Source organism: Leuciscus leuciscus (assembly GCF_965113295.1).
Source record: "Leuciscus leuciscus genome assembly, chromosome: 21".
Lineage (NCBI taxonomy): Eukaryota > Metazoa > Chordata > Actinopteri > Cypriniformes > Leuciscidae > Leuciscus > Leuciscus leuciscus.
In genome coordinates this window covers 15016671-15040932 of record NC_138745.1, presented here as the reverse complement: position 1 = coordinate 15040932, position 24262 = coordinate 15016671, and the positions used below count along the sequence as shown (strand labels likewise).

Here is a 24262-nt window from a genome sequence, read left to right as displayed (position 1 = left end):
TTAATTGCGAAAGCCCCTATTTACTCACCATCATGTCCTTCCACACCTGTAAAACTTCTGTGGAACATGAAGATAATTTTTCGAGAATATTTTTATCCATACAATTAAAATGAATGGGTTCCAAAACAGTGTTATTTTAGTATTATTTAAACACTATTATTGTCACGGTTATGGACTTTTATATTTTGTTTTGTTTAGTTCCTGTATTTCTGCTCCATTCAGTTTTGGTTTTCTTACTGATTATTACCTAATTTTTTTCTATGGTTATGTAAAATTATCACCTGTCAGTCATCATGTTTGTCTTGTATTTAAACTCCCTGTTTTGTTTTGTCCCTTATCAGTTCTCGTTTATTATGTTTTGTTTAATTGTCTTTTCATTCCTATGTGTTTGTTTTTTTGTGCTTCAGCTCAGTTTAGCCTTGATTGTTTCCTAAATTGTCAAGTTCAAGTTTTATTGGTCACATACACAATCATACACAGTACGACCTGTGGAGAAATGCTTTGTAAGACTCTCCACAGAATACAACAAACTATATATTAGGAATAAAATAGTAATAAAATAAAGACAATTAAAAAAAGTGTTTTACATTTTTAACCCTTGTGCATTGTTCAAATTCACTACCCTTTCGTTATGTTCGTGGCTGAAAACAGCCACTACTTTAAACTGCTGTAAAAATGTATAAGATAAATATATATATATATATTTTTTTTTTTGCATAAATCTATTAATCAACCTCAGTCCTGCTCAAAACTACTAAATGTAAAAAAAAAAAAAAATCTGGATTTTAACTCTTTAATTACCAAATTCATAAATGATGTCACTGATTTAAAAAAAAAAAAAAACACAAAATGACTTATTTTCAATATAAAATGTGAATGTGGACTGGATTTTTTTTTTTTTTTACCTTTTATCACAGACATGTCAAAGATTAGAAACAACATTGGTTCTCTTACGAGAGGTCTTTGTACTTGCGTAAGATATCTTACGCTAGGGGAAAACCTCTTTTCCTCGAGATATTGAAGCCAAAAATTATCCTTAATTTTGCAATAATGTAAAACGCATTGCAGCAGCATGCAGACATGGGCGAGACAGCTCGCGCGCCCATTGGCTGCTCTGCGGCAACTGTACCAGCCTATCGATAGAGGCTCTTCATGACGTCAGAACCAATGAGGGCGCTTCGCGCCCATTACGTCATGTCCCGCCGAAATCGGGTGGGGCCAGGGCTATAAATACGGCCCAGAGAGGCTGGTTTGGTCAGTTTTTCATCTCTTCAGCGGGCCTTCGCATCGCTGGATCCTGAGAGGAAGCCGCGCCGTCTGAGTCAAGCACCCAGCGGGATTAGTGCATCTGAAGCTGCTGGTCGACATCTCGCCGCCTTCAGTCGCCGTTTCTGCTGACGCTTTCCGGCGTACATATCCTTTTCTCTTCTACTGTGTTTTGTGTATGTGTGTGTGTTCGCCGCCGCGACACACACTCTCATTGCACTAAAAGAGCCGGGCGTCTTTTTCAAGACGCCCCCTTTCCCCCCCAACCCGCAAAGCTCGCCGGTGCGCCCGCTTGCCTTGCCTGCTTGGAGGATGATACCTGCTCTCCCTCTGTTCGAGCCGCGCAAACCGCGCCGTTCACAGGGGATGTCAGGAGCGGACGGTCACGGGGCTAGCTTTCTCTCTCCCTCTGTTCGAGCCGCGCAAAATGCGCCGTTCACAGGGGAGGCTAGAAGCGGACGGTCGGGGTTAGTTTTTCTTTACGTACAAGAAAGCTACCCTGCCTCTGCGCCCCATTCACGCGTCAATCACCAGCGGAAGAAAACATATTGACGCTATTATATGCTCGTGCATCTGAAAGCCTTTGTGTTCCCCCCTGTGGCTCAGTGGCGGAATCTTTGGTTTTTCACACGAGAGACCGGAGTTCGAATCTCGGTCTAACGGCAGATTAATTATGCCTCCAATGCTTCGCTCTGTCAGTTCCCTGAAAGGCGACTGCAGATGTGCATTTTGCAGCCAACGAGCGCGTTGTACAACCCGCTCGCCTGCACCCAAACACCGTTTCTATGGTTCCCGTGCGTCACTGGCGAAAGGAGAAAAGAGTGTTAATGCCCCGCTGCGGCCGGGCCGAATTCTATTTATCATTCCCCTCTGAAGTTCGGGCGACTGGAAATGTCATACTGCAGTGAGCGAGCCTGTTGTAATGCACGCACCAGCATGTTGACGCTCTCTGTTTCTATGGCAACTTCTCGCTCGTTCAGTTCCAGTAAATGCGACTGTTCCAGTGTATTCTGCAGTAAACTAGTCGGCAACACAGCCCGCTTGCCTGCTCACAAACGCCGCTTTACGGCTACCCAGATAAATCCCCTAGAGTGTATTTTCTGGTGTTCCGGCCACGGCCGATGGTGTTATGAGTGTAGACAAAATGCCCACTGCCTGCCCAGTGCTCATTCCTACACAGAAACACAGGTTTCTCTGATAATATTCGCGCTATATAAAAGCCTTTGTGTCTTCCCCTGTGGCCCAGTGGCAGATTCTCAGATTTTCACGCGAGAGACCCGTGTTCGATCCCCGGGTCTACCGGCAAAAAAAAAAAAATGTTTTTGCCGTCAATGCTCGCTCTGTCAGTTCCCTGAAAAGGCGACTGCAGATGTGTATTTTTGCAGCCAACGAGCGCGTTGTACAACCCGCTCGCCTGCACCCAAGCACCGTTTCTATGGTTTCCGTGCGTCACTACCTCCATTCTCACACATTTCTCTGGAAAATGTCAATATTGCAGTGGACGAGTCTATTGTAATACACGCACACCTGCAAACAAACGCCAGCGTGTTGACGCTCTCTGTTTCTATGGCAACTTCTCGCTCGTTCAGTTCCAGTAAATGCGACTGTTCCAGTGTATTCTGCAGTAAACACGTCGGCGACACAGCCCGCTTGCCTGCACACAAACGCCGCTTTACGGCTACCCAGATAAATCCCATAGAGTGTATTTTCTGGTGTTCCGACCACGGCCGATGGTGTTATGAGTGTAGACAAAATGCCCAGTGCTAGTTCCTACACAGAAACACAGCCCGTCACACAGGCCTCGCGCACATGAAATCGACCCAGATCGATTGCGCATTAAATGTGGTAAATGTGCCCACTGCCCAGTGCCCACAAACACTACGTTCTGCATGTCTCAAGGTTTCTGTAAAACGAAACCAACATGCATTCGCTCTGCTCAGGCAGACAATGCTCTCAGTGTTGTAAATGTGCCCGCTATCCCACGCCCACATTCACACATAGATATAACAGGTCTTACGGGACTCGCCCAGCCCTCCCCCTCTCGATTGACCACCGCAGAGGAGTCGAGCGCGGGCAATCTGCCCGCTGTTATCAGCGCGCTCCATGCCTCAAATGTCATAAGCTTATGTTGCAGCACACTGAAGCCCCTCTGTCGCTGAGCGACCAGAGCGCGCTTCGCATTCAACCCCTAGCCATTCGTGCAAACGCATGGGCAAGGCTACCCGGGGTTTCGAAGTGGGTGCTAGACATTATAGAAAGAGGCTATTCGCTACAGTTCGGTCCACGCCCGCAACGCAAAGCGGCGCGAATCGATACTACGGTGAAAAAGGAAGTAGCACACCTACTTCGGGCCGAAATAGCGAAGTTACTGAGCAAAGGGGCTATAGAACCCCTATCACAAGCTCAGAGCGAAGGGGGCATGTACAGCAGATATCTTCTGGTACCAAAAAAAGAAGACGGGGGTCTCAGACCCATTTTAGATCTAAGACGACTAAACAAAGCACTTCTGAAACGACGGTTCAGAATGCTCACGACCAAGAAAATCCTCTCGCAAATTTGCCAAGGGGACTGGTTCATGTCGATAGATCTGAAAGACGCTTATTTTCAAATACAAATAGCGTCACGTCACAGGCGATTTTTGAGATTCGCCTTCGAGGGCCAGGCATATCAGTTCACAGTCCTGCCATTCGGCCTATCCCTGGCACCTCGCGTATTCACGATGTGCATGGATGCAGCGCTCGCACCCCTCAGGCTCCGAGGCATACGAGTGCTGAATTATTTGGACGATTGGCTGGTTCTAGCTCGATCACAGCGGAGCTCATAGAACACAGGACCATATTACTCGATCACCTCGAGAATTTAGGTCTCACAGTCAATTGGGCAAAGAGTTCACTGTCTCCCAGTCAGAAAATATCTTTTCTGGGCACAGATCTGGACTCGCTGTCTATGACAGCACAGCTGTCGCCGCAGCGCAGACTAAGTATTCAGCGCATGACAGAGATTTTTCGCCACGGCACTTTAGTCCCGCTCAAGAAGATTCAAAGGATGCTGGGTCTCATGGCTTCAGCATCCTCAGTGCTTCAGCTGGGTCTGCTTCGCATGCGCCCGCTGCAGTATTGGTTGAAAGCGCGCGCCGCACAGAGCTTGGACCTCCGGTCTCGCGCGCCTCAAGGTCGATCAGAAATGCGTCGCAGCTCTGAAACCTTGGACAGTGACCGACTGGTACCGGTCAGGTGTAAGCCTGGGGACTTCCTCGAGTGTGAAGTTGGTGTCTACGGTCGCCTCAACCTCGGGATGGGGAGCGCTGCTCGAGGGCAGACCGTTATTCGGCCAGTGGTCGGAACGGGAAAAGCTTCTGCATATAAACTGCCTGGAAATGATGGCAGTCGACAACGCGCTGAGGCGTTTTTTGTCCCCAGATAAAAAGACACCACGTCTTGGTCCGTTCGGACAACATGTCAGTGGTGGCTTATATAAATCACAAAGGAGGTATCAGATCCAGAATCCTTCACAGGCTGACGGAACGCCTCCTGGTCTGGGCTCAGCACAACCTGCGCTCGCTCAGGGCAGCGCATGTGCCCGGCCATCTGAATGTGGGACCAGACAGACTGTCCAGAAACAATCTGCCGACAGGAGAATGGTCTTTTCATCCACAGACAGTCAAAATGCTATGAAGGACATTTGGCAGAGCGGAAATAGACCTATTTGCGTCTCAAGAGAACGCTCATTGTCAGGAATTCTTCTCCAAGAGCAGGGATGCGCTGGCTCACGCTGGCCCCGCTGCCCGCTCTATGCGTTTCCCCCTGTCACGCTCCTACCCCAGGTGTTAGGGCGAATCAGGGAGAGCAGATGCCCAGTGCTACTCGTCGCCCCATTTTGGACAAACCAAGTCTGGTTTCCAGTCCTGATGCAGCTGACGAGTCCCGCCCCGTGGCCGATACCGGTGAGGAGGGATCTCCTCGCCCGGAGCTTTGGTCCCTACATGTGTGGGCCATCAACGGGTACCCGTTAACCTCCCAGCGGGAGTGTTAAACACGATCACGCAGGCTAGAGCTCCATCTACGAGGCGGCTCTATTCCTCAAAATGGTCTGTGTTCACTAGCTGGTGTACAGCGAGTGGCACCTCACCCTCACGCTGTGGGGTGCCGGAGGTTCTCTCCTTTTTTTACAAGAGCTTCTGGATAAGGGCAGAACCCCATCCACGCTCAAAGTGTATGTGGCGGCCATAGCAGCGTTCGCTGAACCACCGCTTGGCCAGTCATTAGGAAGGAACAATCTGGTCATTCGCTTCCTTAGAGGAGCTAAGAGGCTGAACCCTCCCAGACCACCCTCAGTTCCCGTTTGGGACCTTTCCACGGTTCTGGAAGCCATGAAAGGTGCCCCATTCGAGCCAATACAGTCAATAGACCTGAAACCCTTGTCTTTCAAAACAGTGTTTCTTCTGGCTCTCGCTTCAGTGAAGCGCATAGGGGATTTGCAAGCGCTCTCAGTGAGCATGACGTGTATGGAGTTTGGGCCGAATGACTCGAGAGTCATACTCAAACCAAAGCACGGATATGTTCCTAAATCCCTCAACACACCGTTTAGGGCACAGGTTATCTCCCTGTCGGCCCTGCTGGTATCTGAGGAGGAAGGGGACGCAGGCTTCCTTTGCCCGGTCAGGGCGTTAAGAGCCTATGTGTCTCGCTCGTCTGTTTTCAGACAGACGGAGCAGCTCTCTGTTTTGTTCAGCTGACGTTCTAAGGGACTAGCTGCGTCAAAACAGAGTCTATCCAGATGGATAGTTGATGCTATAGCGCTAGCTTACACATCCAAGGGCCTGCAAATGCCCGATAGGTGTCAAAGCGCACTCCACAAGAGGCATGGCCTCGTCGTGGGCTTGGTCCAGTGGGATTGCCTTGCAAGATATCTGTATGGCGGCAGGCTGGGCCTCCCCGTCTACATTTATAAGGTTTTATAACCTCAAGGTTCCCGCTTTGCAAGCTAGGTTGCTCTCGGTTTAATTTTTCAGTATTGCCCGCCCGATGCTATCGGCTCGGGATGCTGAAACTGCTAGAGCGTCGATCACTGATCGCCTATATACTTCTGTGGGCAGTACGTAAGTCCCCCATATTTACCAGTCCAGGCTGAGTTCGCCCTGGCTGTGTGGAACACTTGATATAACATGCTCTTATCAGAGCTCAATATTACAGGAATGATGCTATTCTAGCCCCTCTTCCCGGATTCTCTGTGAGTCCCTTGTGATTAGGCACTGTATGAGCCCCGGGCACCTGCCCTTGGGACTTTAGTGTTATGTCTCAAGCACGCACGGCGTTTTACATTGTGTTCCCCTAGCGTAAGATATCTTACGCAAGTACGAGAGACCTCTCGTAAGAGAACGTACTCGGTTACTAACGTAACCTCGGTTCTCTCTAGAAGAGGGAACGAGTACTTGCGTATCTTGCCGTGCATGCGTCATGTTCTGATTCGCTTCAGCGATGAAAAACTGACCAAACCAGCCTCTCTGGGCCGTATTTATAGCCCTGGCCCCACCCGATTTCGGCGGGACATGACGTAATGGGCGCGAAGCGCCCTCATTGGTTCTGACGTCATGAAGAGCCTCTATCGATAGGCTGGTGCAGTTGCCGCAGAGCAGCCAATGGGCGCGCGAGCTGTCTCGCCCATGTCTGCATGCTGCTGCAATGCGTTTTACATTATTGCAAAATTAAGGATAATTTTTGGCTTCAATATCTCGAGGAAAAGAGGTTTTCCCCTAGCGTAAGATATCTTACGCAAGTACTCGTTCCCTCTTCTAGAGAGAACGTCTCGGTTACGGATGTAACCCTCGTTCCCTGAGTGGGAACGGAGACGTTACGTCGGATGACGACGATTGGGGTTTCGCTTAGAAGCCTATCACCTTCGAGTATATAAAACGAGCCAATGGCAATGAAATGCCATGGGTCTGCGGAATTTGCATAGCGTAACTCCGCCCGCCGCAGGGGGTATATAAGGAAGTACGCTGGCACAATGCAGATATGTCTTCGCTGAGGAGCCGAGACTAGCCCCAGGCGTTTTTCAGCGGTACAGCGGAAGTGGCAGGAAGACGTAACGTCTCCGTTCCCACTCAGGGAACGAGGGTTACATCCGTAACCGAGACGTTCCCTTTCGTGGTCACTCCGAGTTACGTCGGATGACGACGATTGGGGTTCCAGTCTAATCACGCCACCTCGGCTGTCTTCCAGTGCCCTGCGTAAGTCTGAGCTCCCTGTTGTGAGACTAGCACGAACGAAGGAGTCCTACTTAACACAGGGATACCAAGGTACACTGGGAAGCATATCTCCAGAGAGAAATATGCAATTATGCCCAGCCATTGATGGGGGGGACTTAGAATACACATATGACCCAGAGGGCTGCATATGGAAAATCACTGGGGTGTCCAGCCGCAGGTGGAATTTTAAACCCCAGGGGTGGCAAGGTGGCTTGCCAAGGGAAAGACACACGCTCACAAGGAGACTTACAGTGGAATACACATGTGGGGGTCGCCCAGAGGGGAACCATGCACATGGAGGCACCTAGTCAAGCGCAAAAGCTGCGTTATGGCAGATTGGCATAACTCAGGCGTTGACGTAACCAGTGCTGGAGGAACTCAGAGCTTATCAGACTCACCTGAGAGAAATATCGCACGTATCCCGTCCGTGGAGAGGAATGGCGAGCAAGCGAAGACACCTGAGCAGAATCTAGCACCGGCTGGTTGAAGCGAGTACATGAGAAGAAACTGGCTCTACTCGGAGATTATAGAATCTCGCGAATGTGTTGGGTGTCGCCCAGCCTGCAGCCCTACAAATGTCTGTTAGCGAGGCGCCATGCGCTAGAGCCCAAGAGGAAGCCACACTACGTGTGGAGTGGGCTTTCACACCAAGGGGGCACGGACGACCTTGCTGCTGGTATGCCAAAGCAATGGTATCCACTATCCAGTGGGATAACCTTTGCTTTGAGAGAGCCTTTCCCTTCAGCTTCCCACCATGACAGACAAAGAGCTGGTCTGAGGTCCTGAAACACCGCGTTCTGTCTACGTAAGCACGGAGGGCGCGTACTGGACAGAGCAGTGCCAAGGCTGGGTCTGCCTCCTCCAAGGGCAGCGCTTGCAGGTTCACTACCTGGTCTCGAAAGGGTGTGGTAGGAACCTTGGGCACGTATCCAAGCCGGGGTCTCAGGATCACGTGAGAGTTAGCCGGCCCGAATTCCAGGCACGCTTCGTCAACCGAAAATGCCTGCAGGTCCCCTACCCTCTTGATGGAGGCCAATGCAACCAGGAGCGCTGTCTTCATTGACAGGAACTTAAGCTCCACTGACTGTAAAGGCTCAAATGGAGCACTCTGCAGGGCAGTTAGAACCACTGAGAGGTCCCAAGAGGGTACGAAGGGAGGACGAGGAGGATTTAGTCTCCTCGCTCCCCTCAGGAACCTGACGATCAGGTCGTGCTTTCCCAGAGACTTACCATCAACTGCTTCGTGATGTGCGGCAATGGCGGCAACATACACTTTCAGGGTGGAGGGAGACAGCCTTCGCTCCAACCCTTCTTGCAGGAAGGAAAGCACGACACTGATCGGGCATTTCGTGGGTTCTTGATGTTTAGAAGAACACCAGTTGACGAAGAGGTTCCACTTCAACGCATAGGCATGTCTCGTGGACGATGCTCTAGCGGAAGTGATGGTAGCCACCACCGCAGGTGGTAGGGTACTCAAACCTGCCTCGTCCCGTCCAGGAGCCACACGTGGAGGTTCCAAAGATCGGGACGAGGGTGCCATAAGGTGCCCCGTCCCTGAGAAAGGAGGTCCTTCCTCAGAGGAATTGGCCAGGGAGGTGCTGTCGCGAGGAGTACTAGTTCGGAGAACCAGGTCCGGTTGGGCCAATACGGGGCAACCAAAATGACCTGCTCCTCGTCCTCCCTGATCTTGCGCAAGGTCTGCGCAAGAAGGCTCACTGGGGGAAACGCATACTTGCGTAGGCCCCGCGGCCAGCTGTGCGCCAGTGCATCCGTGCCGAGCGTGCCCTCGGTCAGGGAGTAAAACAGGTCGCAATGGGACGAGTCGTGGGAGGCAAACAGGTCTACCTGTGCGTCGCCGAACTGATCCCAAATCAGCTGGGCCGTCTGGGGATGGAGTCGCCATTCTCCAGCGAGAGGCCGAACTCGAGACAGCTCGTCGGCCGCCTGGTTCAGGTGTCCCGGGATATAAATGGCTCGAAGCGACCTCAGATGCTTCTGACTCCATATGAGGAGGTGGCGAGCGAGTTGCGACATACGGCGGGAGCGTAGACCACCCTGGTGGTTGATGTACGCTACTGTTGCGGTATTGTCTGATCGGACTAGTACGTGCTGGCCCCTGAGCAGCGCATGGAAGCGGTGCAGGGCGAGACGTACAGCCAGCAACTCGAGGCAATTGACATGCCAAAGGCGCTGGGGTCCTGTCCAGGAGCCCGCGGCAGCATGACCATTGCACATGGCGCCCCAGCCCGTGTTGGAGGCATCTGTTGACACAACAACATGCCGGGAAACTCGTTCTAAGGGCACTCCGGCCCGTAGAAAATTGAGGTTCGCCCACGGGGTGAAGGTCTGACGGCAGGCTGGAGTCACTGGGACTCGGAGCGTGCCGTGTTGCCATGCCCACCTCGGGACTCGATCGCGAAGCCAAAGCTGAAGCGGTCTCATATGAAGCAATCCCAGCGGCGTTACTGCGGCTGCGGATGCCATATGCCCCAGGAGCCTCTGAAAAAGTTTCAGTGGAACCGCACTCTTGTCCTCGAACTGACGAAGACAAGTCAGCAGTGACTGCGCGCGCTCGCTCGTAAGCTGCGCGCATATGGCGACCGAGTCGATCTCCATACCGAGAAAAGAGATCCTCTGCACGGGGCAGAGTTTGCTCTTCTCCCAGTTGACCCGAAGGCCCAGACGGACTAGGTGCCGGAGCACTAGGTCCCTGTGTTCGCAAACCTGGTCTCGAGAGTGAGCTAGGATAAGCCAGTCGTCGAGATAGTTCAGGATGCGAACCCCGTGTTCCCGAAGGGGATCAAGGGCTGCCTCGACGACCTTCGTAAAGACGCGAGGAGACAGGGCTAGCCCGAAAGGGAGAACCGCGTACTGGTATGCCTGCCCCTCGAAAGCAAACCGTAGAAACGGTCTGTGTCGAGGTAAAATGGAGACATGGAAGTAGGCGTCCTTCAGGTCGATCGCTGCAAACCAATCCTGCGGCCGCACACACTGGAGGATGTGTTTGGCCGTTAGCATCTTGAACGGCAGCCTGTGAAGGGAGCGGTTCAAGACGCGCAGGTCGAGGATTGGCCGTAACCCACCGGACTTCTTGGGTACAATGAAGTAAGGGCTGTAGAAGCCGGACTTCATTTCGGCTGGAGGGACAATCTCGATCGCACCCTTCGCCAGTAGGGTGGCGACCTCCGCTCTCATGACAGGGGCATTGCCACCGACCATAGTGAAGCGGACTCCCCTGAAGCGGGGAGGAGATCTCGCGAACTGAATCGCGTAGCCGAGCCTGATGGTTCTCGCGACCCAGCGGGACAGTCTGGGAAGCTCTAGCCAGGCCTCCAGAAAGTGCACCAGCGGGGTCATACGAACCACAGACGTACCGTCGGTGGGGCAGCGAGGCGGAATGACCGGCACCGGCGAGGGTGGCATAGCGGCCCTGTGCGGGGGCACGGTCATTAACCGCGTCCTGCCAGAGGAGGCCAGGGGAGGGTGCGCGTCCCACGGGGGCGTGCTCTGGCAGGGGTCTGGCGACAGAGGGGGATGAGAGGAGCGTGGCCCGTGGGCGGCGCGTGCTGTCATCCCGCACCTCTGGGACAGAGGAGGGCGGCAGTGGCGGGACCCGAGGGTGGCGCGCACTGCGGCCCTCGGACTCTGTCGGCTCAGGATTGGGGAATTCAATTCTGTCTTCAACCACATCAGAGTACTGCTCGTCGTTGGACGAGCAGCGGGGAGTGGAGAACAAAAGATTCTCCCCCGGCCCTCCACCGGGGGAAGGAGTGGCCCTGCTACCAGCTCCTGGGACAGAATTGAAGCCAACCCTGAGCAGCCCGTCTCAGGAGCGCCGCTTGGCCTGGCGTTTAGCGGGCGGCGGGGCTGGAGAGGGCTGTGGCGCCTGCCTGCGGCTCCCTCCACAACGCGGCCCGGGTGAAGGTTGCTGCTGGGGCCGTGCGGGAGGGGCGGCCGCGGGAGGGCGCCCTCGGCGGCGAGCAGGCTGAGGATTCTGTGCCGACGGCTGAGCAGCGGAGCGTCGGGGCAGAATGTGCTTGATAGCCTCAGTCTGCTTCTGGGCGGTCGAGAACTGTTGGGCAAAATCCTCGACCGCACCGCCGAAAAGGCCGGCCTGGGATATGGGAGCGTCAAGCAGACGAGTCCGCTCGGGCTCACACATATCAACCAAGTTCAGCCAGAGATGTCTCTCCTGGACCACAGCTGTGGACATCACCAAACCCAGGGAGCGCGCGGTCACCTTCGTCGCTCGGAGAGCGAGGTCGGTGGCGGCGCGCAGCTCATCAACGAGCCCTGGGTCCGTCCTGCCCTCGTGCATGTCACGAAGCATCTGGGCCTGGTAGACCTGCAGGATGGCCATGGCATGCAAAGAGGCAGCTGCCTGTCCCGCCGCACTGTAAGACTTCGCCACGAGAGTGGACGAGAATCCACAGGCTTTGGACGGGTGCTTAGGATCACCACGTGATGAAGCGCCTGCCGGACACAGCTGCATCGCGACAGAACGTTCAACCGTGGGAATCCCAGTGTACCCACAAGCATCAGCTCTATCGAGGGGAGGAAAGGCGGAGAAAGCCGACGAACGATCGCGGGAAGACATGGGAGCCTTCCAGGACCGCGTGACTTCCTCATGCACTTCCGGGAAGAATGGTATTGGGGTTGGGCGGCGACGAATGTCAGCGGCCGCTCCCAAAAACCAATCATCCAGCCGCGAGCGCACTGGATCGGGCGGCGAGGACCACTCGAGCCCAATGGCCGCGGCTGCCCGGGAAAGCATGGCAGTCAGCTCGGGATCAGACTCGGGCAATGCTGGCACACCCGAGGGCGGCAACACAGCCGAATCCTCACTTCCCGAGGACTCATGCCCACCTTGTGATGCAGTGATCGACATTGCATCCTCCTGTGGAACGCCAAACGAAACGCGCGGGGCCTCCGTAGAGGGACCAGCGGTTTCGGTTTGCACGCTCGCGGGTACCAATGCTGAAGAGGGGTGTGTGGACCGTGGACGTGTCGGCGGTTTGTCCCACACAGATACCCTCAGGTCACCCTGGCCACCAGCCGAAGTACAGCCTCTCGGGGAGACCGTAGATCGGGGTGTGGATGAGGGGACTCTCGCTCTGATGAGCTCATTGAGTCTCGACCGCAGCATGGAGATGGTCATGTTCCCGCAATGAGAACATGAATCATCCACAAACGCTGCTTCAGCGTGATCAACGCCCAAACACGCTAAGCAGAGATTGTGCCCATCAGGAGAAAATACATCGCGACCACAACCAGAAGTGCACGGGCGAGACATCTTTAAAAAGACGTGCCACATGCAAAGCTCTTTTTGTGAGAGGAAAACTCCGCGGATGTTGAAGCGAACAGGGAGAAATCACACTAACTGTCAGATCACTGACAAGATCAGCAGGGAAGTGTGCACTCGCTGAAATCGCCGTCACACCAACACCGGAGAGCTCGCTCGTCTCGAAGGAATGAGAAGAAATAACTCAGAATTTTGGCTTACAAGGAGTGGAGAAGTTCTCGGCTCCGAAGCAAAAACAACATATCTGCATTGTGCCAGCGTACTTCCTTATATACCCCCTGCGGCGGGCGGAGTTACGCTATGCAAATTCCGCAGACCCATGGCATTTCATTGCCATTGGCTCGTTTTATATACTCGAAGGTGATAGGCTTCTAAGCGAAACCCCAATCGTCGTCATCCGACGTAACTCGGAGTGACCACGAAAGGGAACCGAGGTTACGTTAGTAACCGAGTACGTTTTGATGCATTGCTAGTTTTTGTGTTGCATCAGATTTGAACTTTTTCTCCCTCATTTACTGTTCGTGGCTGTTTTTGCCCCATTGACTTCCATTATAACCACATTTTTTTATTACAAAGCCATGACACCATATAATCATGCATTTTTGATTGTTGGTGGTTTTCCCTGTTGGGAAGAGGTAAAATTTGTAATTTTTACTGTTGATAACCAGGTGGCACCATTAACCCTTTAGACAGGCCTGTGCAAAAAAAAAAGCTTAGTTTCTGGCTTTTACATGGAGTTATATGGAGTATAATAGCATATTTGTGTGTGTGTGTGTGTGTGTGTGTGTGTGTGTGTGTGTGTGTGTGTGTGTTTGTGTGTATGTTTGTGTGTATGTTTGTGTGTGTGTGTGTGTGTGTGTGTGTGTGTGTGTGTGTGTGTTTGTGTGTGTGTGTGTGTGTGTGTGTGTGTGTGTGTGTGTGTGTGTGTGTGTGTGTGTGTGTGAGAGAGTGAGAATATATGAGAACTCACCTTGATGCGTCTGAGAAAATCAAAATATGCACCTCAGCTCTCAGAACTACATGGGGTAAACAAAAACAAAGTAAGTGTATTTATGCATCTGCTGCCTTTTGATGGTGAGAAATGCAGACTAAACAAAGCAAGTGGATTTAAACACTTGCATGCAAGCCTGCTGGTCATTTGATGGTGAGAAGAGCAGCAAGCAACATGAGAAAGGGCTTGACTTGTAGTGAAGTTTTAGAGATGATTATGCAGCTGACCCCTGTGGCGAGCTGCAGGATGTATCGTCTTCTCCCTCTGAGACCACAGACTCAGGAGAGTCAGATCCTTATTTGGATGTGGCACCCTCATCATCCTCTCTAGCTTCCACTGAAGGCGAGGAAGATTCGGAGGATCTGGACCCTTGTGATGGCATAGCGCGTCGGCCCTGGAGTCACAGGAGTTGGCAGGCTGAAGAAAGGGAGTTGTCTCCGCGTTGGTGGAAAACCACACTTCGCCGTTTCTCCCAATCCACCCAGATCCAGGATCCTCAGAATCCTCCTCGCCTTCAGTGGAAGCTAGAGAGGATGATGAGGGTGCCACATCCAAATCAGGATCTGACTCTCCTGAGTCTGTGGTGTCAGAGGGAGAAGACAATACATCCTGCAGCTCGCCACAGGGGTCAGGCGGCATATTCATCTCTAAAACTTCACTACAAGTCAAGCCCTTTCTCATGTTGCTTGCTGCTCTTCTCACCATCAAATGACCAGCAGGCTTGCATGCAAGTGTTTAAATCCACTTGCTTTGTTTAGTCTGCATTTCTCACCATCAAAAGGCAGCAGATGCATAAATACACTTACTTTGTTTTTGTTTACTCCATGTAGTTCTGAGAGCTGAGGTGCATATTTTGATTTTCTCAGACGCATCAAGGTGAGTTCTCATACTCTCTCTCTCTCACACACACACACACACACACACACACACACACACACACACACACACACACACACACACACACACACACACACACACAAACAAGTATGCTATTATACTCCATATAACTCCATGTAAAAGCCAGAAACTAAGCTTTTTTTTGCACAGGCCTATCTAAAGGGTTAATGGTGCCACCTGGTTATCAACAGTAAAAATTACACATTTTACCTCTTCCCAACAGGGAAAACCACCAACAATCAAAAATGCATGATTATATGGTGTCATGGCTTTGCAATCAAAAAATTTGGTTATAATGGAAGTCAATGGGGGCAAAAACAGCCACGAACAGTAAATGAGGGAGAAAAAGTTCAAATCTGATGCTACACAAAAACTAACAATGCATCAAAACGTACTCGGTTACTAACGTAACCTCGGTTCTCTCTAGAAGAGGGAACGAGTACTGCGTAAGATATCTTACGCTAGGGGAAAATCCTTTTCCGCGAGATATTGAAGCCAAAAATTATCCTTAATTTTGTAATAATGCAAAACGCGTTGCAGCAGCAATGCAGACATAGGCGAGACAGCTCGCGCGCCTATTGGCTGCTCTGCGGCAACTGCAGCAGCCTATCGAGCGAGGCCTGGCGTGACGTCAGACCCAATCAGGGCACTTCGCGCCCGCTGCGTCACGTCCCGCCGAAATGGGCGTGGTCTAGGCCTATAAATATCGCTCGCAGGCAGCTATTATCTGGTTTTTCATCATCGAAGCAACCAGAGCGTCTGCATGCACGGCAAGATACGCAGTACTCGTTCCCTCTTCTAGAGAGAACCGAGGTTACGTTAGTAACCGAGTACGTTCTCTTACGAGAGGTCTCTCGTACTGCGTAAGATATCTTACGCTAGGGGACCCAATGTAAAACGCCGTGCATGCTGAGATCTGACACCAAAGACCCAAGGGCGAAAACCCGGGGTACATATAGTGCACAATCACTCAGGGAACTCACAGGGAGTCCGGGAAGAGGGAGGGGTGCAGCCTCACTTTTCCACATATAGTAGCGTCGATGGGACGCGAATTTCATCATACAGACAGGGCGGGGTACGGCCTGAACTGATGGGGAAAATGTGGGTCTTACACAGTTTGCCCAGCTTTATACTGTCGAACATTGAGCTGTGCTCAGCAGACGCAGCATTCTGAGCTGATCGCATCAGGTCAGATAATACTGGTAAATTTAGACCGACAGCAGCCTGGCCTGCAGGGCGGGAACCTCTAGGTTATAAAACCTTATAAATGTAGACGGGGAGGCCCAGCCTGCCGCCATACAAATATCTTGCAAGGCAATCCCACTTGACCAGGCCCACGAAGAGGCCATGCCTCTCGTGGAGTGCGCTCTGACACCCAATGGGCACTGCATGCCCTTGGAGGCGTATGCCAGCGCTATAGCATCAACTATCCATCTGGATAGGCTCTGTTTCGACGCGGCTAGTCCCTTAGAACGTCCGCTAAACGAAACAAAAAGCTGCTCCGTCTGTCTGAAAACAGACGAGCGAGACACATAAGCTCGTAATGCCCTGACTGGGCAAAAGGAGGCTCGCGTCTCTTTCCTCATCAGGGACCGGTAGGGCTGACAGGGAGATAACCTGCGCCCTAAACGGTGTGTTGAGGAATTTTGGAACATAACCGTGCTTAGGTTTGAGTATAACTTTTGAGTCATTGGGCCCAAACTCCATGCACGCCGCGCTCACAGAGAGCGCGTGCAGATCCCCTATGCGCTTCACTGAAGCGAGAGCCAGCAAAAACACCGTCTTGAAAAACAGGTGTTTCAAATCGATTGACTGTAAAGGCTCAAATGGCGCACCTTTCATGGCTTCCAGAACCGTAGAAAGGTCCCATACGGGGACTGAGGGAGGTCTGGGAGGATTCAGTCTCTTAGCTCCTCTAAGGAAGCGGATGACTAAATCGTTCCTTCCTATTGACTGACCAAGCGTTGTTTCTGAGAACGCTGCTATAGCCGCCACATAAACTGAGCGTGGAGGGGGCCCTGCCCCCATCCAACAGCTCTTGTAGGAAGGAAAGCACCTCCGTCACACCACAGTTTGTGGGTGACACACCACGGGCTGTGCACCAGCCCGAAAACACCGACCATTTCGAAGAATAGAGTCGTCTTGTAGACGGAGCTCTAGCCTGCGTGATCGTGTTTAATACTCCTTTAGGGAGTCCAACATGTACCCGTTGATGGCCCAGACATGAAGGGACCATAGTTCCGGGTGAGGATGCCAGATCGAGCCGCGGGCCTGTGAGAGGAGATCTCTCCCCATTGGTACTGGCCACGGGGCAGTACTTGCTAACTGCATCACGACTGGGAACCAAGGTTGGTTTTTTCCAGAACGGTGCTACCAGCAGTACTGAGCATCCTTCTTCCCTGATCCGTTCCATCACCTGAGGCAGGAGAGAGACGGGGGGAAAAGCATAGAGCGGGCGGCGCCAGCGCCAACATGGGCCAGCGCGCTCCTGCTCTTGGAGAAAAATTCTTGACAGTGAGCGTTTTCTTGAGACGCAAACAGGTCCACTTCCGCTCTGCCAAATTTCTTCCACAGCAGATGGACTGTCTGTGGGTGTAGAGACCACTCGCCTGCCGGAACATTGTTCCTGGACAGTCTGTCCGGTCCTATATTCAAGATCCCTGGCACGTGCGCTGCTCTGAGCGAGCGCAGGTTGCACTGAGCCCATACCAGGAGGCGTTCTGCCAGCCTGTACAGTTTCTCGGATCTGATGCCGCCCTGGCGATTTATGTAGGACACCACAGACATGTTGTCCGAACGGACCAAGACGTGGTGACCTTTTATTTGGGGACAAAAACGCGTCAGCGCGTTGTCTACTGCCAGCATTTCGAGGCAGTTTATGTGCAGGAGCTTCTCCCGTTCTGACCACTGGCCGAAGAACGGTCTGCCCTCGAGCAGCGCTCCCCATCCCGAGGTGGACGCGTCCGTGGACACCACTTTCACCCTCGAGGAAGTCCCCAGGCTTACACCTGATTGGTACCAGTCGTTCGCTTTCCAGGGTTTCAGAGCTGTGACGCACTTCTGATTGACCCTGAGGCGAAGTAAACCGGGTGCCCACGCTTCGCGTGGGACTCGCGCTTTCAGCCAAAACTGCAGCGGGCGCATGCGGAGCAGACCCAGCTGGAGCACTGACGATGCTGAGGCCATGAGACCTAGCATCTTCTGAAATCTCTTGAGCGGGACAGACGCGCCGCAGCGAAAAGAGTTCGCTGTGCGTCGAATGTCTACCGCGCGCTGTTGTGATAGTCATTCTGAGGGGTGCGAGCGCCGCATCCATGCACTTCGTAAATGTACGGGGTGCTAGGGACAAACCGAACGGCAGGACTGTGTACTGATATGCCTGGCCCTCGAAGGCTAATCTCAAATATCGCCTGTGACGTGACGCTATCTGTATTTGAAAATACGCGTCTTTCAGATCTATTGACACAAACCAATCTCCTTGGCGAATCTGCACAAGGATTTGTCTGGTCGTGAGCATCCTGAACTGTCGCTTCACAAGCACTTTGTTCAGTTTATGTGTGGATGTGGGCGCGGGACAGCGGGCACATTTATCACACCGAAAGCATCGTTCGCTTGCGTGAAGCGAGTGCACGTTGGTTTCGTTTTTACAGTTGCCTTAGATCTAGTATGGGTCTGAGACCCCCGTCTTTTTTCGGTACCAGGAAGTATCTGCTGTATAGCCCTCCTTCGCTCTGAACTTGAGAGAGAGGCTCTATGGCCCCTTTGCTCAATAGTTTCGTCACTTCGGCTCGAAGTAGATGTGCTACTTCTGTTTTTACCGTGGTCTCGACGCGCGCCACATAGCGGCGAGGGCGTCGGCGAAACTGCAGCGAATAGCCTCTTTCTATAATGTTCAGCACCCACTTCGAAACCCCGGGTAGCTTTGCCCATGCGTCTGCATGGATCGCTAGGGGTTGAATACGAAGCGCGCTCCGCTCGCTCAGCGATGGAGAAGCTTCGGTGTGCTGTAACACAAGCGTGGCGCTCGTGACATTTGAGGCATGGGGCGCGCTGATGACAGCGGGCAGATTGCCCGCGCTCGACTCCTCTGCGGTGGTTAACCGCGAGGGGGAGGGCTGGGCGGTTCCCGTGGGAACTGTCATGTCTATGTGTGGATGTGGGCGCGGGACAGCGGGCACATTTATCACACCGAAAGCATCGTTCGCTTGCGTGAAGCGAGTGCACGTTGGTTTCGTTTTTACAGAAACCGTGAGACATGCATAACGTGGTGTTAGTGGGCACATTCACCATGTTTGAAGCGCAATCGGTCTGAGTCGATTCATGTGCGCGAGCCCTGTGTGACGGGCTGTGCTTGTGTGTAGAGATGGGCACTGGGCAGTGGGCATTCTTCTTACACATAAAGCACCATCGGCCGTGGCCGGGACACCATAAAAATTCACACTTATGGGATTTATCTGGGTAGCCGTAAAAACGGCGTTTGTGTGCAGGCAAGCGGGTGACAGAACCGACTTGTTTACTGCAGGATACACTGGAACAGTCACATTTACTGGAACTGAACGAGCGAGAAGTTGCCATAGAAACAGAGAGCGTCAACATGCTGGCGTTTATTGCAGGCCTGCGAGCATTACAACAGGCTTGTTCACTGCAATATTGACATTTCCAGTCGCCTGAATTCCAGAGGGGAATGGGAAATGTATAGGAAAAAGGAGGTTGGTCCGTCCGCAGCGGGACCAGAAAAACTCCCTTTTTTCCTTACGCCAGTGACGCACGGAACACCATAGAAACGGTGTTTGGGTGCAGGCGAGCGGGTTGTACAACGCGCTCGTTGGCTGCAAAATACACATCTGCAGTCGCCTTTTCAGGGAACTGACAGAGCGAGCATTGACGGCATAAGAGAGCGTCAACGTGCTGGCGTTTGTTTGCAGGCATGCGTGTATTACAACAGGCTTGCTCACTGCAATACTGACATTTCCAGTCGCCCGAACTTCAGAGGGGAATGAGAAATGTACGAGAAAGAGGAGGTCGGTCCGTCCGCGGGGGGACCAGAAAACGCTCTTTTCTCCTTTCGCCAGTGACGCACGGAAACCATAGAAACGGTGTTTGGGTGCAGGCGAGCGGGTTGTGCAACGCGCTCGTTGGCTGCAAAATGCACGTCTGCAGTCGCTTTTCAGGGAACTGACAGAGCGAAGCATTGGCGGCATAATTTTAACTGCCGCTAGACCGGGATTCGAACTCCGGTCTCTCGTGAGAAAAACCAATGATTCCGCCACTGAGCCACAGGGGGGGAACGCAAAGGTTTTAGGATGCACGAGCATATAAGAGCGTCACATGCTTTCTTCGGCGTATGCTTGCAGGCGCGCTTGTATTAAAACAGGCTCGCCTGCTGCAATATTGATATTTCCAGTCGCATGATCAGGGAACTGGGAATATGTATGAGAAATTGAAGGTCAGTCCATCCTCGGAGGGACTAAAAACACACCTTTCTCCTTTCGCCGGTGAGTGACGCATGAATGGGGCGCAGAAGGCAGGGTAGCTTTCTTATAACGTAAAGAAAAACTAACCCCGACCGTCCGCTTCCAGCCTCCCTTGTGAGCGGCGCAGTTTGCGCGGCTTGAACAGAGGGAGAGAGAAAGCTAGCCCCGTGACCGCCCGCTCCTGACATCCTCTGTGAGCGGCGCGGTGTGCGCGGCTCGAACAGAGGGAGAACAGGTATCGTCCCCCAAGCAGGCAAGGCAAGCGGGCGAACCGGCAAGCTTTGCGGGTTGGGGGGGGGGGGGGGGGTGGGGCGGAGGAGCAGTCTCGGAGAAGGATGCCAGGTGAGTCCTCAGAGTCACCATAGGCAGAGCGAGAGCTGCGTGATCAGGAAAAAGGGGCGTCTTGAAAAAGACGCCCAGCTCTTTTAGTGCAATGGGAGTGTGTGTCGCGGCGGAGAGCGACACAGTAGCAGAGAAAGGATATAATGCCGGAAAGCGCAGCAGGAAGGCAAGGAAGGCGGCGCGGCCAGCGACTTCAGTGACTCGTCCCGCTGAAGGTGCTCTCTTTCAGACGGCGCGGCTTCTTATCCAGCTCCAGCGATGCGTGTGCTTCGCTTGAAGGATGAAAAATCAGATAATAGCTGCCTGCGAGCGATATTTATAGGCCTAGACCACGCCCATTTCGGCGGGACGTGACGCAGCGGGCGCGAAGTGCCCTGATTGGGTCTGACGTCACGCCAGGCCTCGCTCGATAGGCTGCTGCAGTTGCCGCAGAGCAGCCAATAGGCGCGCGAGCTGTCTCGCCTATGTCTGCATTGCTGCTGCAACGCGTTTTGCATTATTACAAAATTAAGGATAATTTTTGGCTTCAATATCTCGCGGAAAAGGATTTTCCCCTAGCGTAAGATATCTTACGCAGTACGAGAGACCTCTCGTAAGAGAACCAATGTTGTTTCTAATCTTTGACATGTCCAAGACTGTGATAAAAGGTAAAAAAAATCCAGTCCACATTCACATTTTATATAGAAAATAAGTCATTTTGTGTGTTTTTTTCCCCAAATCGGTGACATCATTTATGAATTTGGCAATTAAAGAGTTAAAATCCTGATTTTTTTTTAAACATTTAGTAGTTTTGAGCAGGACTGAGGTTGATTAATAGATTTATGCAAAAAAAATTGAAAAAAATATTGATCTGATACATTTTTACAGCAGTTTAAAGTAGTGGCTGTTTTCAGCCACGAACATAACGAAAGGGTAGTGAATTTGCCCACAGTGTACTGTTGAGTTTTTGAAAAATTTCAAAGCATTTTCCCCAAATATGTGTCAAAATAAGATTAGTCACCAAAAATCATTCCATTTGCTGAAACATGGAGAAAGTTATGGCCAAATTAAGACTCAAAAATACCCCATAGTGGATGAAAACATCCCCAACAGCACATAAGGGTTAAAAATTTAGATTTTAAATTAGCAAATGCTACTGTATTTCAGAACAACTCAAACAGGCTTAAAAACAGTGCTCTGTAAGACACAGTGGGAACTTTACTCCGTTACGAAAACAAAATATTAATATACTTAACCATAAAGAACTTCAGGGAATTTACTGACAAAACGTCATTCTCGAGTGACATGAACACTTTACATTAATGAACCTGAACAGTCCTTATTTTATAGACTATCTGAAACAACAAATTTAAACAGTCTGTGAGTGTTCAGCTACACTACACAGTCCATTTAGACATACTCAGAGAGGTACGCAGGAGGTCTGCGGCTATGCCCAGAAGGATACCTCAGGGGGGCTGTGCATGTGTAGGTTTCTTCTAAGTCACCTAGTCAAGTCACCTTCATTTATATATGCTTTTAACAATATAGATTGTTTCAAATTAGCTTTACAGTGATAATAGGAAATTAAAGTAACAGAGATTATTTTGGCTTTACAGCAGCTCTAGAATAAAGTTATTGTCCAGCTAAAGTTAGTTTTGAATGATTCACTTCCGTTGCAACGATCATTAGTTATTAACCCTCTGAGGTCTGAGGGGTTTTTGGGGTCCTTGAGATGTTCTGACATGCCCTGACATTTGTGCTTTTTTCAGTTGCTTATAAACATATTAATGGCAAAGGTATAATTACACTCTATTTAGCACAAACAGGGCTACCATAATATGTGAGCAACATGCATGTACATGTTTGTATTTTTGAGAGAATAATGTTTAAGCATGGTTATTGAAAAAACTAAAAACTAAAGTTTCTGAAATAAGGCCACAAAACACATACTAAATACGTGTCAATAAGACTTTTGACTAATTGATGTCTTTGCCTAGAGTTTTTTCTTCAAAATGATGTGAAAATCATCCTGCCCTTATCATTCACATAACACAATACATTGATTTAAATCTTGTAAAACACTTTTTGTTTGTAAAGGCAATATGCGCAACCATTCAACAGCATCATGCATATGTAGTGGTTCACACCTTAGGAGACAATGGGGCCCGCATACTTAATGAGCCATTCATTCAGGTGTGTCACCTATAGCCACAAGAAAGAATGCAAGAGCAATATATATATATATATATATATATATATATATATATATATATATATATATATATATATATATATATATATATATATTCTACCAAATTGGTTCACAGTTGGAAGCATGTCAATTTTATTTATTTTTTCATAAATTTTGCTTGCAAATTGTATAATATCCAAGGAAAACATGTCTATTAATTGTGCAGTTAATTCTCATACTGTATTTTCAGTTTTGGAATATGTATCCTCTCCCCAAATTTGTCAATAATAAAACACAATAAAAATTATTTAAAGAAAATGCTTATATTTACCTTTTAAAATTTGTTTACATCTACCTTGTAAATATATTTTTTTTATTAAAAAGGTTACAATTACAACAACAATTGAAGTGTAATCTTTCTTTGTAAAAACTAAAGTATACATTTTATCATACATATTTCAAACTTCGAATATAGCCTACATTGACAAAACATACTATATTTAACATATTAGCAAAAATTGGCAAACAAAAGCTTATTTGAGGTGGCAGATATTTTACAGTAAAAATGTGTAATCTATCCAAAACTAATCAACGAAATGTTGTCTTTCATATGTCTGTAACATAGGTCTTTCGTTTTTATTATAAGGAATATAAATGTTAATTTGCAGTTTAATACGTTGCTTATACAAATACATTTTATTTCAACATATTTCAATCGATTTTACTCAGTATAGCAAAATAGTTTGCTAAAAGCAGATCATTTATTCACACACAGAAACGCAATTCAAATTTAAACCGTCTTTTTGCGAGTTGTGGTAAACAGCGCATCTCGTTCATTCATTCACACAGAAACGCGATTTACTTGAGAATGAAAAAAAAAACTTACTACATTATTCCATCCGTTGCTCCTCGAAATACCAGCACTTCTGAGGTAAGTTTTCCATTATTATTATTCCTCACAGCGCTGCGAGACAGTGTAGACAAGTACACTTATCTGAATAAACTTGATGTGTTTTCTCGAGCTGATATGTGGGCGTTCACAGTTTGTATGGGATCGTCTCAGTCATTTGCGTTTGAATAGCGCGCGCTCTCCGTGGGCGTGGCCGATTATAACGTAATGAGATGAGATGAGCTCGACTGGAATCGCTCTCTTTTAATACAGATTTCACAAGATGAGAATATTTGTTTTTTATATAAATTACTTCATTTAAAAGAAGAGAATTCAAGCTTCATGCCTGTGTCTCTGTGTATGCCTGTTTGACTGAGTATTCGCTCAGTTATTGTTCATTTTCGGACGCGTTTCAGAATGGACTTCACTGGCAGAGAGAAGGCAGAACTCGCTTCGTGTTTATTTTTCTTTATTTGGCAAAAAGCACAACACTTTGTTTTTATTGTGAGTATACACAAAAATAATACACATTTAACAGAATCGATTGATGTATGAAACTCCTATGGAAAATCAAAGTCAACAGAGTATTTATGAGTTTCTTTTACATTGATAAAAAAAAAGCGAGCTGGTATCGCCGGCGATACCGTAGACCTCAGGGGGTTAACTTAGGGGCCGCTAACACGA

General features: G+C 50.1%; 1 protein-coding gene across 5 annotated transcripts in view; it reads right to left on the bottom strand.

The window, feature by feature from the left end:
* The window catches only part of plxdc1 (plexin domain containing 1), a 551383-nt gene that overhangs the window by 54404 nt on the left and 472717 nt on the right, over positions 1 to 24262 (bottom strand). The window lies entirely within an intron of this gene.